Genomic DNA, 18,552 nt, shown 5'->3' with positions numbered 1-18,552 from the left:
GACTCTTTCTTCCAGACATTAAACCTTGGAGAGGAGTTCAAATGGCAGAGCAATAGGAAGACCCTATGCTGGTCTCATCCCAATCATTAAATCTCAAGTATGATAAAACAGGGATAGAAAATGGCTATAATCACTTATCCTAACAACACTGCCACAAAACGGACTGACCATTGGTTCGTGTTACTTGGATACTTAGAACTATATTGATTTCTGTTCTTTTCACAGACTGGTGCTTAGATTTTCTTTTAATTCTTTGTGTTACTCCACATTCTTGAGCACATTTCTTGTTTTTGCTTAAGACAGCCACAGTTTTTTTTTTGTTTATGGAAAAAGTGAAATAGAAATTGATTCCTGAAAGTACCTGTTACAACTGACACACTTGGAATGACAGTGTGGAGTTGGAAGGGTCATGGTGAGGCAGGATATAGTGTATTTTCGCTTCTCTTGCTGGGAGGATGGTTAGCTTCATGAGTAAGTTTTATCTGGAGACCCAGGCAAGATGTCTATGCAGGGAAATTTAGGAGAGTTGGTGGAAAAATGTCATCTGGTTAGATAAGGTTGGATATTTTTTCAGACTGAGACAAGCTACTATAAGTGATTACTGGCTCATCAGAAAGCAGAAAGAGAACGGAAATGGTTAAGGAAAGCCCTATGATCAAGGAGAGTTAGTAGCCAGATAATCTTGAGCTTTGCTCATTTGGCAAATGCTGAATTCTCTTCCTCAAGATAAAGTTAGAGGAAGCAAAGTCCAGGATACTGAAAACTTAAAAGGAGATAAAAAGGAGCTAAGGAAAGCCCTATTGAGCACCTCTTTCTGAGTCTCCATTGCCTGATGAAATCTCCACTTAGCCCCACTTTGGAACCCAACCACTGAAATACTTGGCATGGGGGAGCCCACAGGTTTTGTCTCTTCCAACTCAAGCTACTGCTTGTCACTTCCCCCAGGAAATATCCAAAATGGAGGCATTATAGTTAAGGGCTGGGGATAAGGGCATAAATCTAAGGCCTGTTGCTGTAAGAAAGGATATTGTAGTGTTAGATATAGATGGAAAGCCTACTAGATCTAAATAAAAATGATGACCAGCCTAAGGCAATCTCCAGGGCCCTGAACTCTTCTCTATAGAAAATAGGTTTCAAAATTAGTTTAGCTCCCATCTGTGGGAGCTTCTCAGATGTGACCACAGTAGATACTGCACTACCAGAGGAGAAAGCCATTGTCAGCTACTTTGGCTAACCTCTGATTTCACTCCACCACTGAAGCAGGGAGAGTTTTTTATTCCTGGAAAGCAGGATGTGATCAATGTTGTTAGACAGTGACCATTAGAAGTTGATTCTTCTTCCCTTTTTCACATGGGACTTTTTTTTTTAATTAAGGTATCCTGATCTCCTTACACCTTTGTAGCTTAGGTTATATTTGTCATTTAGCAAAGTTGCCAATACAGAGCATATACTCTGGACCAACCTGAGAGTAATGAACTGTGTTAGTCAGCATTCTACAGAGAAACAGAACCAGTAGGATATGCAGAGATACACAGAAAGAGATTTATTATAAGGGACTAGCTAATGTGACTACGGAGGCTGAGAAATCCAATGATCTGCTGTGTGCAAACTGGGGGCCCAGGAAATCCAGTGGTGTGCTTCTAGTCCAAATTCAAAGGTCTAAGAACCAGAGGAGTCAATGGTATAAGTCCCAGTCCAAGTACAAAGGCTCAAGAACCAAGAGCATTGATGTCCAAGGACAGGAGATGATGGATGTCTCAGCTCAAGCAGAGAAAGCAAGTTAACTCTTCCTCTGACTTGTTATTTTATTCAAGCTCTAAATGTATTAGCTGATGCCCATGTGCATCAGTAGGGGAGATCTTCTTTACCCAGTCTACTGATTCAAATGCTAAGCTCCTCCAGAAACACTCTCACAGACACACCTAGAAATAAGGTTTTACCAGCTATTTGGGGATTCCTCAGCCCAGTCAAGTTGACACATAAAATTAACCATCAAATGCCATTGCTGAGAGCCCCTAGAGCTGGATGCAATAAGTGGCATAGACCTTAGGGAGGGAGTTTTGAGGTGTACATGGAAGAGTTGCACTGTCATGAGTGGGAATACTTATGACATTTTATGATGAGAGGAAGAGTGTGTGTTTGTGGATATCGAAGCATCAGGAAGAGTACAGTGAAAAACTATTGTTTTTGCCTGCCTAGCATTCTCATCCCAAGAATGCCCAACATTCCTTTATAAAACTTTCTCCCCTCAGGCTTGAGCCAAACAGTTCTAAAAGGGCTGAATCTATACTTCCTCAGCTCAGCTGGCATGTAACCCAGACCTGATGTGTTAATTTATTCCATCTCTCTGGCTCAATGAATGATTTAGGAAAGTTTATGCGATCCAAATCTGATCAATAGAGTCAGCTACAGATTTTGATGGAATCATTGGGAAAGAGACACATTCTTTACACAAGTACTGCTTGGCTGATAAAATATAAATTTGCAGCTCTCAGGAACCAGCATGCCACCATTTTGAGGAGAATGGTCCATGAACAGAGGAAAGCAGAGTGAGAAAAAGCTAATAAAAGTCCCCTTTGCTTCGCCATTTGGAGGAGGTATAATGGACGTTTGTCTGGAGGCCAGCACTTTATGAATACTCTCCCTTTGGTTAGGGAATTTCCTCCCTCCTCAAGTTAAAAGTCAGAAATCATGCTTTCCTAGCCCTCCCTGCAGCTGGGCACAAGCATGTGATCCAGGCCTCACCAGACACTCCTGTGAAACCTGCCTTGAGAAGAGACTAATGTGAAGAAGAAATGCCATGTGGAATCCATTTTTGCCAATGAGAGTGACAGCACTGCCACTTGGCTTTCAGACATGACACTGGTTAGTTTCTGGTAACACAGCTGGTGATAGTACCTGCATCAGTGAAGTTAAATTCCTGCTGGCAGTGGAAAATGTAGCATCGAGGGCTAGGTGGGAGTTGTGGAGACAGAAGCAGTGTCCCAAGATAGTTCTGATGTCTGCTTCAGGTGGTGTCCTAGAAGTTCAGCCTTGAGGCTGACTCTCTAGACCTTATGGCAATTCTGTGACCTACCAAATATCCTTTGACAATTTTTTTGTTACTTAACCAATTAGATTTCTGTCACTTCCAACTAAAAAGTCATGTTAATAGAGATGGATAAATGAATGAAAATTCTGTGAGGTAGGCATTATTATTCCTATTACAAATATGAAAAATAGCTCTAGTAGTATTAAGTGCATCCTGCTCAAGGTTACACAGCTGGTAAGTCCTAAAGCAGAGATTTTAATTCTACTCTATTTTTTTTAATCTCCAAAGTTCATCTTTTTTTAGTGTGCCATTTGAAACATGCTTTCAGAAATAATCTTGTGACAGAGAATAGATTGGCTTGCTCAGAATTCATCCCAATCTCCTTCTAGTATGCCTTCCTGAACTACAGACGTTGGAAAGCTAAAACTGATATTTCCCATACTCATTTGCAACTAGGAATATGATTGATTAAATGTACTTACATGAAAATTGAATTCAGAACTGAGTCAAACATGAGGGAAGGCAGGCCTTCATTCTGGTGGTGCAAATCAGGAATACAAGGTTTGGGGCTAACAACTGAGTCTGCAATTTTCTGATGCCTAAATCAGCAAAAGTTGTGAGATCATGGAGCTGGCAGGTTGGCATGGGCTTCTTGATTCCCCAGCTTCCTATTCTTTGCAGAGATAGTTCTCTAGACAGGTCAGCTCTGTGGTAGTGTTCTGGAAGTCATTCCAGAAAGCCTAACCTAGCGCCTACTCCTCCCAGCCTTATAATTGTGAGCATCTGATTCCTTGTGTCCAATCCTTTCTGTTTAACTACTAGACTGGCTTCTATTATCTGCTTCTGAATCCTGTCTAATAATACAAGCACATATAGAAGTCAAGTACAACATAACCAAGAAGCATTGCATGGAGATTCTCATCTTTTCTCAGAGTCACAATTATGGGGGGGCAGAATATGTATTTGATATTCAAGGTGAATTGATATATTGAAATAAAGAGCACCATGGTCTTTCCAATATTGCCATACTTGTATCTCAAAAAATGGAGTGTATCAGTCAAGATAGAGGAAAGCAATAGATGGCTTGTTCAAACTTGACTAGACCAAAATTTAAAGGTATGCACAGGGCATACAGAGCCATAAGGGTTATGCAGTGTCTCTCAACCTGCAAGAGCAAGAGGAAAGAGTCTGCTATAGACTGAATGTTTGTGTTTCCCCAAAAGTCATAATGTTGAAATTCTAACACCCAATGTGATGATACTAGAGAATGGGGTCTTTAGGAGATAATTAGGTCATGAGGGTGAAGCCCTCATGAATGGAATTGGTGCCCTTATAAAAGAGACCCCAGAGAGCTCCCTCACCCTTTTACCATCACAGGAGGGTATAGCAAGAAGTTAGCAGTCTACAACCAGGAAGTGGGTTCTCACCAGACCCCAAATCTGTCAGCACCCTGATCTCAGACTTCCAGCCCCCAGAACTGTAAGAAATAAATCTCTTGTCCATAAGCCACCCAGTCTATGGCATTTTGTTATTGCAGCCTGAACAGAATAAGAGCCATTATGGAAACCTGGAGACAGTTATGTAGAGAGGATGCTTTCCAGCTGCGACCTTTGGTTGAGGGACGACGCTAGCTCGACCTCACAGGCAGAGGGAGAAAGGGGCAACCTCACACTCTGCCCTCCTTTCATTCTCCTGCCCATTCACTGAATCCACCTGGAAGGCAGGAGACATGGGCCTGTGTTGTAGTCCTCACAGGACAACCTCCGGGGGTGAACGATGGAGAGTCCATTTGAGGAGAAAATGGGAGATATCCAGCATAGCAAGTAGAAAATCACCAAAACCCAGTGCAGTAAGATATCATGAAGATTGCAGGTCAAAGTGTTTTGGTGCTACTGAATTTTTTAATGCTCACAAGTTGAGTTTATTAATTCTTTTTAAAAATGGTCAAAATAGGGGCGCCTGGGTGGCGCAGTCGGTTAAGCGTCCGACTTCAGCCAGGTCACGATCTCGCGGTCCGTGAGTTCGAGCCCCGCGTCGGGCTCTGGGCTGATGGCTCGGAGCCTGGAGCCTGTTTCCGATTCTGTGTCTCCCTCTCTCTCTGCCCCTCCCCCGTTCATGCTCTGTCTCTCTCTGTCCCAAAAATAAATTAAAAAAAAAAAAAAAACGTTGAAAAAAAAATGGTCAAAATAATCTGATCTATGTGATTCAAGGGCATTTTAGTAAGATTCATACAGAGTGTCATACAGTGTGAGAAGTGGAAGTCACCTTAGAGATCTCCATGAACATTTCTCATTTCATAGATGAGGAAACTAAGACTTGGAGGGATGAGATAAATTCCTACAAGGTCATATACCCAGAAACTTGCAGAACCAAGAGGCACATCCAAATCTCATGATGCCTAATGCAGGGCTTCTTCACATTCTGCAACTAAAATCCTTGCTGGACACGAGTTATGCTTATGACAAAGTGCCAGACTGTGATGTGGTTGCAGTCTCAGTCTTGTGCATTCCTCTGCCTTGGTTTTATTTTTGTCTTCATTTTGAACATTTACCTGAGAGGCTGAATTTCAAAGACACTTTTCCTAAAAATAACTAAAAGATATGCAGGAGGAAATCAGCATAATGTATTTTATCTATAATTTACAGTGTGTAATCTAAAAATGTGCAACAAAGCAATGCTGGTAGTGCAGAGAAAATTCCCCTGGGATATTTGGTTCCATTTTAAAACACCTCAGTATGGGGGGATGTGGGAGCAGCAGCCTGTGACACACTTCCATCAGGGCAAAATGTTATTCTAGTGATTCACAGCAAGAGGGCTGACAAACACTTCGAGTTGATATAAAGGTTCTTGCCATCAGAATAAAATGAGAATTGCAGTGGGTGGTCCCATTCTAGCCTCATGTCTCCTTCTACTTCTGTCCTGGCTTAGGTGGTTGCCCTGGAAACAGTAGGGTGGCAAACAAAACCATTTGGAACAACTTTTAGGAAGCCTTACGCACGAAGGCCTGATTTTTATTTGATGCTGTCCTTTTTCTCTTCTTAAAGGGTGGCTTTTCCAAGGTTATCATTCCCTAAGAGGGTGTGCTCTTTGGACTACCTTGGAAGTTGGTTCATTCTAAAGTCTTTGGCAAGGTCCAGTTGGAGGGCTGGCTAGAGTCTGGCAGATAGCAGGGGAAGGGGGCTTTATTTTTCATTATTCAGTTCTGGATCCCAACACAGATGGTCCTGATCTCCTCCTCCCCCACCTAAGAATTTTTCTAAAATGACACCCAAGTTTTTCTTGGCAGAAGTTATAATTCCTGGCAAACAGTTCACTGCAGCTCTAATTATGATGACAGCTTTAATGGAGAAGATAATCATATTAAATGGTTCTTATTCAGTTCCATGTGATGAATTAGTGATTACCATGAAATGTGTTAAGCAGCCAAAAGTCAGGGGAAGGGATAATGTACTGAGCTACAAGTTGAGGTCTGAAGGATTCCAAAACTAGTGGGAGGAAGGACAAAATGACCTTTAAAGAGATGATGATTTTAATGTCTCTTGTGGCTTACATAGTAAGAAACCCCTTTTTCCTGATGTGTCTGTTAAATAAAAAATTATTCTGACATTTGTTAAAATGGTAAAGAATACTTTATTCAAGACTATTGCAATAGGAGCTGGCTCTATGGCAATAGGAGAGAGATCAGATTCAACTCCCCATACAAGAAAAACAAGTGGGTGTTATTAGCCAATATGCAAAATGAGGGGTCAGTGGATAGAAAATTACTAACAGGAGGTATCAAGCGTAGAAAAATTCTTTTCTAACAGAATTCCTGTGAAAGGCTGACCATGTACTTACACATCAATGGTGAGTGATGGGGGACTTGACCAGACATGGAGGGTGACTAGATATCAGTGGTGGGGGTACTCTCACTAAACGTAATTGGCAAGATTCTTGTTAAAACAGGACCGGACCAAGACTGAAGCCTTAGAATCTTTGTCAGTCCTTCCTCCTGTTCAAGGGAAAAAAAGAGACATTTTTTTTTCCTCTAAACAATTTAAGTCCATTTCTTGTTCAGTCCCCTTTTGTCATTAAGGACCAGCTAAACCATCTGTTGGGAGTTGGTAGTGGAGGATATTTGCTGCATGGTACAAATAATCAGGCATTTAATTCAGGAAATTTCTATGAAGGTAAAAAGAAAAATAAAGATTAAGGTTGAAGCAGACTATAAACCCAGTTTCTGAGTCCAAAGGGCAGGCAGTTGAGATTTCTAGATAGTGGCCATTTTTAGACAGTGAAATGAAGGTGATGGTGGCAATCTGATAGATTTCCTAGTCTGCAGTTTGAATGTCTTCAGTGATGGCATAATATCAGTACCATGGTTATGTCCCAGAGCAGAGCATGGAAGATATGGAACTTTTCCATAAACTTTCTGAGGGTCTACTTAGCAGCATCAGGCTTAAAGGCTGCCCATTGTCCAGCTTCAGCTTGCAAAACAACCTAAGATCCCAATAAATATCTGCACAGTCAGGTTTTAGTTCTCAGTGACACCAAGTTAGGAAAGTGGGAGAAAAATTGGAAATATTCATTTGGATAGTTCTGGAAAGATATTGAAGAAAATTAGAAAAACTGAATATTTGGGAAGGACGAGTTCTTCTAATTAAGGCAAGTTGACAGGATTCACTCCAATCTGTAAGTTTATAATAAAACCTCAAAGACAATGACCAGACTAGAGTCTGACGTCCACAAAGGTAAGCTATAGATTTTCACTGAAGCATAAAATTTCTCTCTACATTAACCCCTTTTTTTCACCAAAGTTAACCAAAGTATGATTATTCCTGTTTACAAAATAAGTCTGGTCATATTATATTTGGCCTATTATTTACATAAGTGCAGCAAGAGTAGTAATTGACCACATACATCTTTGAAGTTTGCTTTGCTAGAACTTTTCATAAGGAATCTCAACTTAGACTTTTAAAAGCCTCTCAAGGTTAGGAACCCAAGCCATGAATTTGCCACCAGATTTCACTTGCAGTATCTATAGATTTAGGTAAATTTCTCCATTCTCTAGGTCTCCAAAATATCCTAACGTTCCTGGGCCTGCCAAGAAGAGACCTTTGTTACTCACCTACAAGGCTGGGAACGCTGTAAGCCATACCAGCCCAGTTTTCCCAAAAGGGCTTTGAAAGCATTAGCTCCATAAAGTCAACCTTAGTTCCTTCAAACTATTTGGTCATAACTGATTCTATGCTCATCAGTCTAAAATATGACATTCCACTCAAAGTCTTGGTTATATAACAAATGTTTCCAATTATGTCTTGTTCAAGGAGGACAGATTCTTATTGGACTTACGCAAATGATTATACTGCCATGAAAATAAGAACACTCAGTAAGAGTTTCTGAATTCTGGAGGAATCAGGCAGGGAGAAAAGATAAATGTTTCATTTCTGTTTACAAAAAGTATTATCTACTAAATCGCTGTGAGTTATAGCTTAAGAGAAAAGGAAAAGGGGTTCCTTAAATCCAGTGGCAATCTTCTGAACAAAAACCATAATCATCCTTCATCACTTCATTCTTATGTAACTCATTCTTGTTCTGCTTGCTCTTATGAACCCATCAGCTTCTCCACTAGAGTTCTAGGATGCTTTCTCAGTCAAATAGTGTGGTCTCAAAATTATTTAAGCAATGCCATTGGAAAGCCTGTATCCAGAGACCTGTCCTAGTGGGATTCTGAGACCACTGCTTTCTGTTGAAGATGAGGCACTCTGGCCTACAGCTGATTGTAAGTACTTTCAGTGAAGAATCAGAGTCAAACAAAAACTATTAATGATGAAAGATCTGAGGAGAATTCATCATAAAAATAATGCAATTGGCAAGGGAATTTGATTATGTGGTGTAGAACATTTAAAATGTTAACTAGTTATGACTGGTGACATTATAACAGAACACATCATGGACAGTGAGGGTATTGACAAGTTTCATAAAATTTCTGAAATATTTATCCATACAAATATTTTATCCATACAAATAAAACTTGGAGAAGGTTAGAGTAGCTTTTATTGGACAATACTTTTCATGCAGTTGAACGTATGAAATAAAGCTAATTGTTTTTTTTTTCTCTTTTTCAAGATAAAAGAAAAATCCTTTAAGATCTTGAAGGAGCCGTCTGAGAAATGTCAAGGTCAGTTCAAGATAAAGATTTCATTTAGGATTTGATCCAGGGAGGGCAAATTGTCCAAAAGGTCCAAGATGGAGGGCGCGTGAGTGGCTCTGTCAGTTAAGCATCCAACTCTTGATTTCAGCTCAGGTCAAGATCTCACATCATGAGGTTCATGAGTTCTGGCCCCACGTCAGGCTCTGCGCTAACAGTGAAAGTCTGCTTGGGATTCTTTCTCTCCCTCTCTCTGCCCCTCGCCTATTCCTGCACACACTCTCTTTCTCAAAGTAAATAAATAAGCTTTAAAAAAAAAAAAAGGTCAAAAGTTTTGAATACTTGACTAAATACAATCCCAGGTTATGGTGAACAATACTTAGCTACACATTTAACCAAAGTCACAAAAAAGAATTCAAAAGTAAATGTCAGAGATAACATGACTGTAACATCTTTTAAAAAATTAGTTCTTTTAAAAGTGAGAAGACTTGGTTCTCTTAAACAATTAAGGATATGACAAAGCATATAAAGCACAGGAAATTATTCTGAGAAGACACGGTATCTGTTTCCTAGGAGAATTACACAGAAGGTAGAAAAGCTTTTACAATCTCTTATTAAGAGCAGACCAATAAATCAAGAAAGTTTTGTTATTTCAACAAAGAGAAAACCAAAATCTAGTTTTGCATTAGTGTACTTTTAATATTAAAATGCATTTTCAAAAACCTTATAAATAAACATATCTAATAAGCCAGATTTGACCACATAAGATTCCTTCTCCAAGATTCCTTTCCTGAAAACCTTCTATAACTTTTTACACCCATTCAGTTTTTGTCCTATTTTTTCCTTTTTTCCTTTTGGGAAAAATTACATTCTTATTACCTTAACAAAGCCCTTCCTACATACACTGTATACTTTTCTCTCTTTTTTTCAATGTTTATTTTTATTTTTGAGAGAGAGAAAGAGCGCAAGCAGGGGAGTAGCAGAGAGAAAGGGACAGAGGATCTGAAGGGGGCTCTACGCTGACAGTAGACAGCCTGATGTGGGACTCAAACTCATGAAATGCAAGATCATGGCTTGAGTGGAAGTTGGATGCTCAACCAACTGAGCCACCCAGACATTCCCACTGTATACTTTACTTTATCAAAAATACATTCTACTTTCCTTACATACCTGTCATGCAATGTTGTTTCATTTCACCCTTATTGTTTCTAGTGGCTTCATTTACAAATATTGATTATACTTTTTAATCATTAATAACATTTTAACAGAAAAAACTAGGAAGTAGGCAACTGAATTGTCTCTTGTATACCAGCATTCTGTAACAGACTAGCAAATTTTATGAATATACCATCTCACAATTTTATAAGTACATATATGCTTTCTGACAGTACTTTTCATTGTGTCAGAAAGATGTTATCAACATACTCAAATATAGTTAGCCTCTCTATATCATATAAAAATAAGAGGCCAAAGGTATATAAAACTTAAACTTGTGCTTAGAAATTTAAGGTTTAATCGTTTCTCTTAGAAATGATCTCAATGTTTAATGAATGTCTCTATTTAACATACATATCTCTAAGGTTGCTAATACAAAAAATATTTTGTAAATTCTTTTTAGGCATATATATCATAACATTAAACAAAGCTAGCCCTCATCTCAAGTTATTTCCCTGTTGCCTATTTTTACAGCACATGTATGATAGGCAAGTATCAAAAAGAAAGAAAGAAAGAAAGAAAGAAAGAAAGAAAGAAAGAAAGAAAAGAAAAGAAAAGAAAAAGAAAAAAGTCACAAAAGCAAAGAAATCTAAAAATGGTTAAACACCAAATATATACTTGTATTATACTTGATGCTTATACTTAAAGCATTTGAATTAGTTTCTATATTTCTGGAAGATTTAGGAATATTTAATTTATATAAGCACTTCTCTCTAAGCCAATTAAAAAAATGTTTAATGTTTATTTATTTTTGAGAGAGAGAGACAGAGAGAGAGAGAGACAGGGCACAAGTGGGGGAGAGGCAGAGAGAGAGGGAGACACATAATCCGAAGCAGGCTCCAGGCTCCGTGCTGTCAGCACAGAGCCCGATGCGGGGCTCAAACTCATGAAGTGTGAGAGCATGACCTGAGTCGAAGTTGGACGCTTAACCAACAGAGCCACTCAGTCATCCCTCTAAGTCAATTTAAGAATCTCCTTCACAAGATTTTATAAATTTTTTGGCAATACCAACTAGAGATAGAAAATATCACATATACATAACACAAATATACAAACATAACTATATAAACATACAGACAGATGCAAAGAGAGACCCTGTCGCTTTCATTCTAAAATTGTTGCCACGAGTCAGGTAAACATAGCAATAAAAACTCACTGGTTTCTACAAAATAATTGGCTCTTGTTTTTGCTCCACTTTATATTTTTATCCCAAATTGTGTTTCTGACAGATGGAACAAGTTAAGGTTACCTGCTTAATTGATGGTTAATGCTTTTCACCAAGATTTATGGAGGAACATTTTAAGATTTTGTTTTGCCCTACATGTACTTTCTTTGGTGGTCCCAGAGTCTCTTGAGAGCCTTAAATGTGGGTTGGGGAACCCAAAATTCAAGCGACTGTAAGAAACTGAGGGGCTGGAATGGGAAAGAGAAAGTCTTGCAGGGGTGGACAGAGAGATGGAGGAGGTAGGGGCTTGACAACAGTCATATCAATGGATTCAAAGACTGAAGGTGCTAAAAGGAAAAAGGAGAAACAGAAATAATGCTGAGAGAAGTCTTAGAGGAACCAGTTTGGGGGAGTCACTGACGTTCACAATTATCTCTAGTAAAATTATTCCAACAAGAAAGGAAGTAGAGAGTTAGTACCATGGTAGTGGAGCATATAGTCAAAAGGGGTATGAGAAGGGGTTTTCAGTCTACTGAGATCCTCCCTTGTTCTTAATTCATGGTACCTTGCTAACAAAGAAGGCTGGGACTCTAACCCAGCTTCCATTTGCCTGGGACTCTAACACAGTTTCTAGAGTAGAGGCCTCCAAAAGAGTCAGGAATTTGCCACTTAAGAGTCAGGGAGTAAATCCCTACTCAGAAAGATCCAAGAAGACATCCATCCAGAAAGATGCTTGCTTAACAGGTACTTTTCAACCAAAGGATCATGGAACTCTAACCTAGCCTCAGCGAATATATGCTGAATCTTAAGAATCAAAACCTGCCCTTAACCATGCTTTAACAGCCTGTCATCCAGAGCACTGGCCCAGGAGTTAGACTCACCAGTAGATCTCTAATCAGTCAGGAGTGAAATAAAGTCTTCAAAAGCACACACTTGGGGTCCTGGATGAGAGGTTCCAGGGGTCCAATGATGAATTCAATCCCGTCCAAGTCATGGCACCATAACTGTTAAAGAAAAAAATATGCCGGCACTTATTAAAATGGCAAGGAAGACATTATTTAGGACAATTGCAATAAGAGCACTGTAGTAGGGGAGAGATTACAGCAAAGACAGCAGGGGATTTATAGCCAATAGGCAGAGTGAGGGGGTCAGTGGATGGAAATTACTAAGAGGAGATATCAGGGGTAAGGGGATTCTTACTAAACCAGCTTAATAGGATTCTTGTTAAAACTGGGAGAGACAGGCCAAAGACAGAATGGGGCCAAGGTGGAGACCTAATAGAGAGGAAGACTCAGAGAAGTCTGACTAAACTATGGTCAAAGAGAGAGTCTGTCAAGTCCACCACTAATATACATACTTTTACTTACAGTGACCCAGATATGGAAAGGTAAGAATGGAAAGGAAGGAAGAAAAGGTTTGTTTGCTTGCAGTGAAGAAATTTTGCAATAGCCAAAAGATACTGAGGGCCAAGTCTTTAAAAATAAAGAGAGGATCAAACTGAGTAATAGGGTTACAACTATAAAACAATAAGCTGGCGTTTCTTGTGTTTACAAATAGGGTGACCAAACTCAACCCATTTTGCCTGGCACTCACCCAGTTTTAGGACTGAAATCTCCCTCGGTTCCAGGTAACCCAGGAAAGTTAACCCAAAGCTATCTCAGGTTTAAAATTCAAAGTCCCACATCCTGGGAAACTCTTCAGTCCCAGACAAACTGAGATGGTTGATCACCCTGTGTGTTTAAAGAGCTCTGAAGTTACAAAAAGAAGTTCCAAAATCATTTTGAGTGATGGCACATGACAAATTAGATGTTTGTCTTTCAGTATAAGGAGTGTTAAAAAAAAAAAAAGAGCTTTATTTGTTTAGTCACATATTATGTAGGAAAATAAATATTCACCCTGACTCCTATTCAGTTAGAAGTATGTATACGTAGATACTTTATTTCAAATAAAAGCCCAGGGGCACCTGGGTAGCTCAGTCAGTTAAGCGTCTGACTCCTGATTTCGGTTCAGGTCATAATCTAGTAGTTTTGTGAGTTCGAGTCCCATGTCAGGCCTGCTTGGGATTCTCCTTCTCTCTGTGCCTCTTCTCTGCTCACACTGTCTGTCTCTCTCAAAATAAATAAATTAAAGTTTAAAATAAATAAATAAAAGTCCAAACACCTCTCCACAAATTTTGGCTAAAGAAATAAACATAGTTGTGTACAATTGTGCATGTTTTCTTTTTAAATTAATATATTTATGTTTTGCTGCAAAATTCTTACCAGAAAAAAAGACATTCAAATTTGCTACTCATTCGCCTGTAAGCTACAGTAACTGTAGTTGCATGTGTGATATCCAAAGTGTGTGTACATGTGTGTGGTATTCTATGGGGAAGCAACCTTCTTTACCCTCATTATCTCCAACCCCTAATTTATCTGTACTTTCACTCATTTTTCCAAAGCGTGTGTTGTTCCTTTAGAAGACTTTGAGAGATGGGGGGTGCTAAGAGATGGATAAAGAAGATTAGATGATAGCAAAATCTTGCTCAGAAAGCTCTGCTTTTGCTATTTTGCTCCGATTAGTCAAAAATACCTTAGGGTGACATTAGTTTATCCTTTCCAAATCCGTTTTACATGTTTTCCCATTTATGTGAGGACCTTTCTCCCTAACAAGAGGGGGCTGGGAAAGCTGGGAGGGGATGTGGTAGCTGGGACCCTGGGACTTGTCTGAGGCTCACTGGAGCTAAAGGGGAAGAGATTCAAGAGGAAGCAACTTAGGGAGAGGCTGAATTAAAAACCACTTTTAGGGGTGCCTGGGTGGTTTAGTCGGTTAAGTGTCCGACTTTGGCTCAGGTCATGATCTCACGGTTTGTGAGTTCGAGCCCCGCATTGGGCTGTGTGCTGACAGCTCCGAGCCTGGAGCCTGCTTCAGATTCTGTGTCTCCCTCTCTCTCTGCCCCTCCCCCACTCATGCTCTGTCTCTCTCTCTCTCTCTCTCTCTCTCTCTCTCTCTCCTTCAAAAATAAATAAACATTTAACATTTCAACACTTTTAATGCCACAGTATCTAAATAAGAGACAAACAGGGGAGAACACCGAAAACAAGGAGGTTAGAAACAGAGTATACGGTAGAAACTAAAATAAGGTAGCTGCCTGATGGCAGTGGACATTTTAACCAGGACTTGCTCTTCTTCCACTTGGCACTCCACTAGACTGCGTTGTCCAGTGTGCGTGGCTAAAAAGACTCACATGTTCAGGGTTCTGAGTCTGAGCAAGGGTATTTCATGTGTTTGATTCTCTAACTTGCACCCCTTCTCAAAGACAAAGTAGCACAGCTGGCTCTGGGACTGCTGGGAACCCAGAAACTTTCAGCAGATTCTTGAGTTCCTCCAACTCAGTTGTCAGGGTAAGACAGAGTTCTGGGTTGGAAGCAGGGTCTCAGTGAGATGGACTAGCGGAGCTGGTGGAAGGAGACTTCATCTCTCCTTTTACTCAGAAAGGAGCAACCAGAAGACAGCTATGACAACTTCACATCATCACAGTTACTAATTTTTGCCTCTTTCCTTTATGACAGAACTTTCCTGGAGTGTAAGTTCTCTTAGACTTCACCACTTAAGCCCTGGAGCCCCTCTAACCTATTCAAAGGCTTTGCTCTTTCCATAATCCACTCTGTCTAGCATTTCCACATTTCCTCTATCTATTAGAACATTCCTATCTTCATATAAAAATGCCAGAATAGCTCCCACCTTAAAATAAATCTATCCTCCCCTGAATCTATGCCCTTCTCCATCTACCCACTCCTGTGTGCAGATCTACTTATATCACCATTCCTAAAATCAGTGATCAATGCTCAATGTCTCCACTTCCTCACTTCATAGTCTCTTTTCAGTCTTCTCTGATCGTTTTCTTCCCTACAACTCCACTGAAGCCCTTCTCAGGATCACCAATGACCTCCATCTCTCTAAATCCTCTGAACCATTCCCAGTCCTTCTCTCACTGGACCTCTCAGCAGCATTTGACTCAGTAAACCGCTTGGCTTCTGGGTCAACACACTCTCTCAGCCTTCCTCCTACATTCCTGCTTGGCTTCTTCTTAGTCTGCTGGCTCCTTCCACTTATTCTTGATTTTTAAATTTGTCTAAACCTCTTCTCTTCTTTAAATATACTCACTCACTTTGTAGAAGATCTTATCCAGCACCATGGCTTTCATTTCAATCTCCTTCTCAATAATTCCCAGATCTATATACTCTCCAGTCCTGACATCTCCCTTGAGCTCCAGACTTAACAATCATATCATGCCTCCTACTTGACATTTCCATTAGGTGTCTAATTAGAATTAGAATTAGAACTGAACATTTTTTAAATAGAACTTGATCTTATCTCCCCAACATGTTTCTCCAATAGTTTTCTCACTGCAGCTACTGGCTTTGCCATTCATCCATGCTATGGTCTGGATGTGTCCCCCCAAAACTCATATGTCAAATCCTAACACCCAAAAGTGATGATAGTGGTTGGTAGGGCCTTTAGAAAGTGCTTAAGAACACCATGGATGGGATTAGTGCCTTTATAAAAGAGATCCAGAGAGATCCTTAACCCTTACCACCACGTGAGGACACAGCAAGGAGGTGCTGGCTATGAACCAGTTAGAAAGCCCTGACCAGAAGGCGACCATGCTGGCACCATGATCTCAGACTTCCAGCCTCCTGATCTGTGACCAATACATTCTTGTTGTATAAAGATACTCAGCCTGTGGTACTTTATAGCATCCTGAATGGACTAAGAAAACCCAGTACCTCAGAATGTAAACTTAAAGCCCATTCTTAACCATTTTATTCCTCTTACACCCACATATCATAAAAATCCAATTGTGTGGGCCCTTATCTATGCCTAATGGCTAGGGCTGGATGTCCTCAGGATTCCCAGCCACATGACTGCCAGGATTGGTGCTGTAGTTTTCACTCATGGTTCTATGGTTTCCAGGATTGGGTATGAAATGGTAAACCCAAAGTGCTTAAAAAAGATGACACTAATGCAAAGGAGTCCCTGCACTCATCTTAGCCACTACAGTCTCTATGACAAGTGACTTTTGTTCCCAAAGAGGATGATCAATTGAATTTTTCCAAAAGTCAATTTCCCAGAGAAGGAAACCCAAGGGGTAGAGGAGGCATCAGGGGTGGGGCCTCTTGGGATCTAATGTTTCCCATCTCAATGGTTGGAAATATTCATACGGGTTGGACTGAGTCAGGTGGGTTAGTGGAAGGTTGGAAAAATGAAGCAAGGCTTATTGGAAAGCTGCATCTGCCTCTGAGCAGGAAAAAAAACCAAAAAACAAAAACAAAAAACCTCCTTTCCTTTTCAAAGTGTCAGCTATTCTAACAGCCAAGGAGAAGAAATGTGTAATGAATTTTGTAATAAATTCCAGGAATTGCTAAATATATTTAATGAACCATGTGGGTTTTTACTCTGGGACCATGAATACTTGAAGCACAATGCAGATGTCTTGGCTGTACAGAATACAACCCAGATATTCCTCCATTTTCTTGAATGTGTATTTTTTGGAGTTGGCCTGCAGGTGGAGTTGTAGCCCACAGAGGGACTACACACAACAGTATACACAAGAGACGGATAGGATGTTAGATTCAGATGAGTAATTAGGATATTGCCCAAGTAGATCTTGCCTCCTTGATTCCAGATGTGATTCATTTGGCATTAGAAGATGACTAAGGCAAAATGACACCATAATCTGACAGACGGTGTCTCTCCCATTGATCTCAAAGCTCTTGGACGGGTACACTGAAGTATCTACAACCTCCTCCATGTCCAGGTAGGTGATAAAAGAAAAACTGCCTTCTGCATAAGCCCCAATGAACTGCCCATGGGAAGTTGCTCATGCCTTTGAAGAAAGGACGTCTATCTATGAGTAAAGTTGCCAATTCTCTCATAATGCTAGCTCTTCAATACAGCAGGTTAGCATCCCCACCACACTTCCTGCCACATATTCCACTTCTGCTAAAGCTTGTAAATAGAATTGCTGCCCACAACTGGCTTGGCAGGAAGGCAGACATATTTGTAGCAGAGTCACAAATTCATTCACTCTGCACTTAGATGTATAAAGAAAATGCAGCTTCTTTATTTCTCTACAATACACCTGCTCATCCACAGGGAACTGGGAAAAAGAACCCTAAATTTATCCCATTCAGCTCAATTTATTAGTTCAGTTCAATAATTCAAATAACCCCTTCATGTGAATTCTCTCTTTTGTTTCTTTAAGAAAAATATTAAATCTTTCAAATTTTCTCTTCATCTCTTTGTGTCCTTCAAAATAGCATCTGTGTGGACCGATAGCAGCAGAGATAGCATTATCTGGATCTTCACTGGTGAATAGTGGGGTGGCTGGATTTTCTGTTTCTTGGACTGGTGACCACTAAAGTATAGTTTTTCTGGTGTGGCTTTCTGAGATGAAGTACTACCTATCTCTGAAATTTGTAGTTCTGGCCTTTTTGAAGTTCCTATTCAGCTACCTTTTGGCTTTGACCACAGCCCTCTGATGTACTACTATGTTCTCTGAACACGCGGAACTTGCTGGGTCACTTGTACACCAGGTCATGTGGACCCAGGAGGGATGGCTCAAGCTCATCTATCAACTCACCTCCCACTACACCTCCTCCCCATAATTCCTTGCCAAGACTCTGGCTTTTGACCTTGCCTCTTCTTCGTCTTCCTTAGTTCTTCCATAATCCTTTAGAACTGGAAGGTGAAGTCTTTAGGCAATTCATTCATCCAGGTATTATTTCCCTTGTAGGCTATAGAAAAGAGCCTCATGGCTTAACTTTCATAGGTAGAAAGGATATCTTCTCTATACTAAAGAGAAAAAAACCCTGTGATTTGAGTTCCCCCAACTAGTTCTGGATAAACCTTAAATATGAATTAAAAAGATCTTTTCTGAACAAAAAAGAATCGATGCAAAATATAATCAAAGTATCAAAGGTCAGAAACTACTTTGTTTCATTGCTACACTGTCCAGTGTAATAGCCA

General features: G+C 40.0%; 1 protein-coding gene across 5 annotated transcripts in view; it reads right to left on the bottom strand.

Annotated features, from left to right (window-relative positions):
* ZNF280D (zinc finger protein 280D) overlaps positions 1-18,552 on the bottom strand; it is a 320,006-nt gene that overhangs the window by 228,130 nt on the left and 73,324 nt on the right. For all 5 annotated transcript variants that reach the window (XM_058737626.1, XM_058737625.1, XM_058737630.1 and 2 more), the window contains exon 2: positions 12,423-12,545. The gene's annotated coding sequence lies outside the window, so the exon portion shown is untranslated. The remainder of the gene's footprint in view (positions 1-12,422; positions 12,546-18,552) is intronic.

Source organism: Neofelis nebulosa, chromosome 7 (genome assembly GCF_028018385.1).
Source record: "Neofelis nebulosa isolate mNeoNeb1 chromosome 7, mNeoNeb1.pri, whole genome shotgun sequence".
Lineage (NCBI taxonomy): Eukaryota > Metazoa > Chordata > Mammalia > Carnivora > Felidae > Neofelis > Neofelis nebulosa.
Note: the sequence above shows the minus strand (reverse complement) of the source record. Positions and strands in the feature narration are given on the sequence as shown.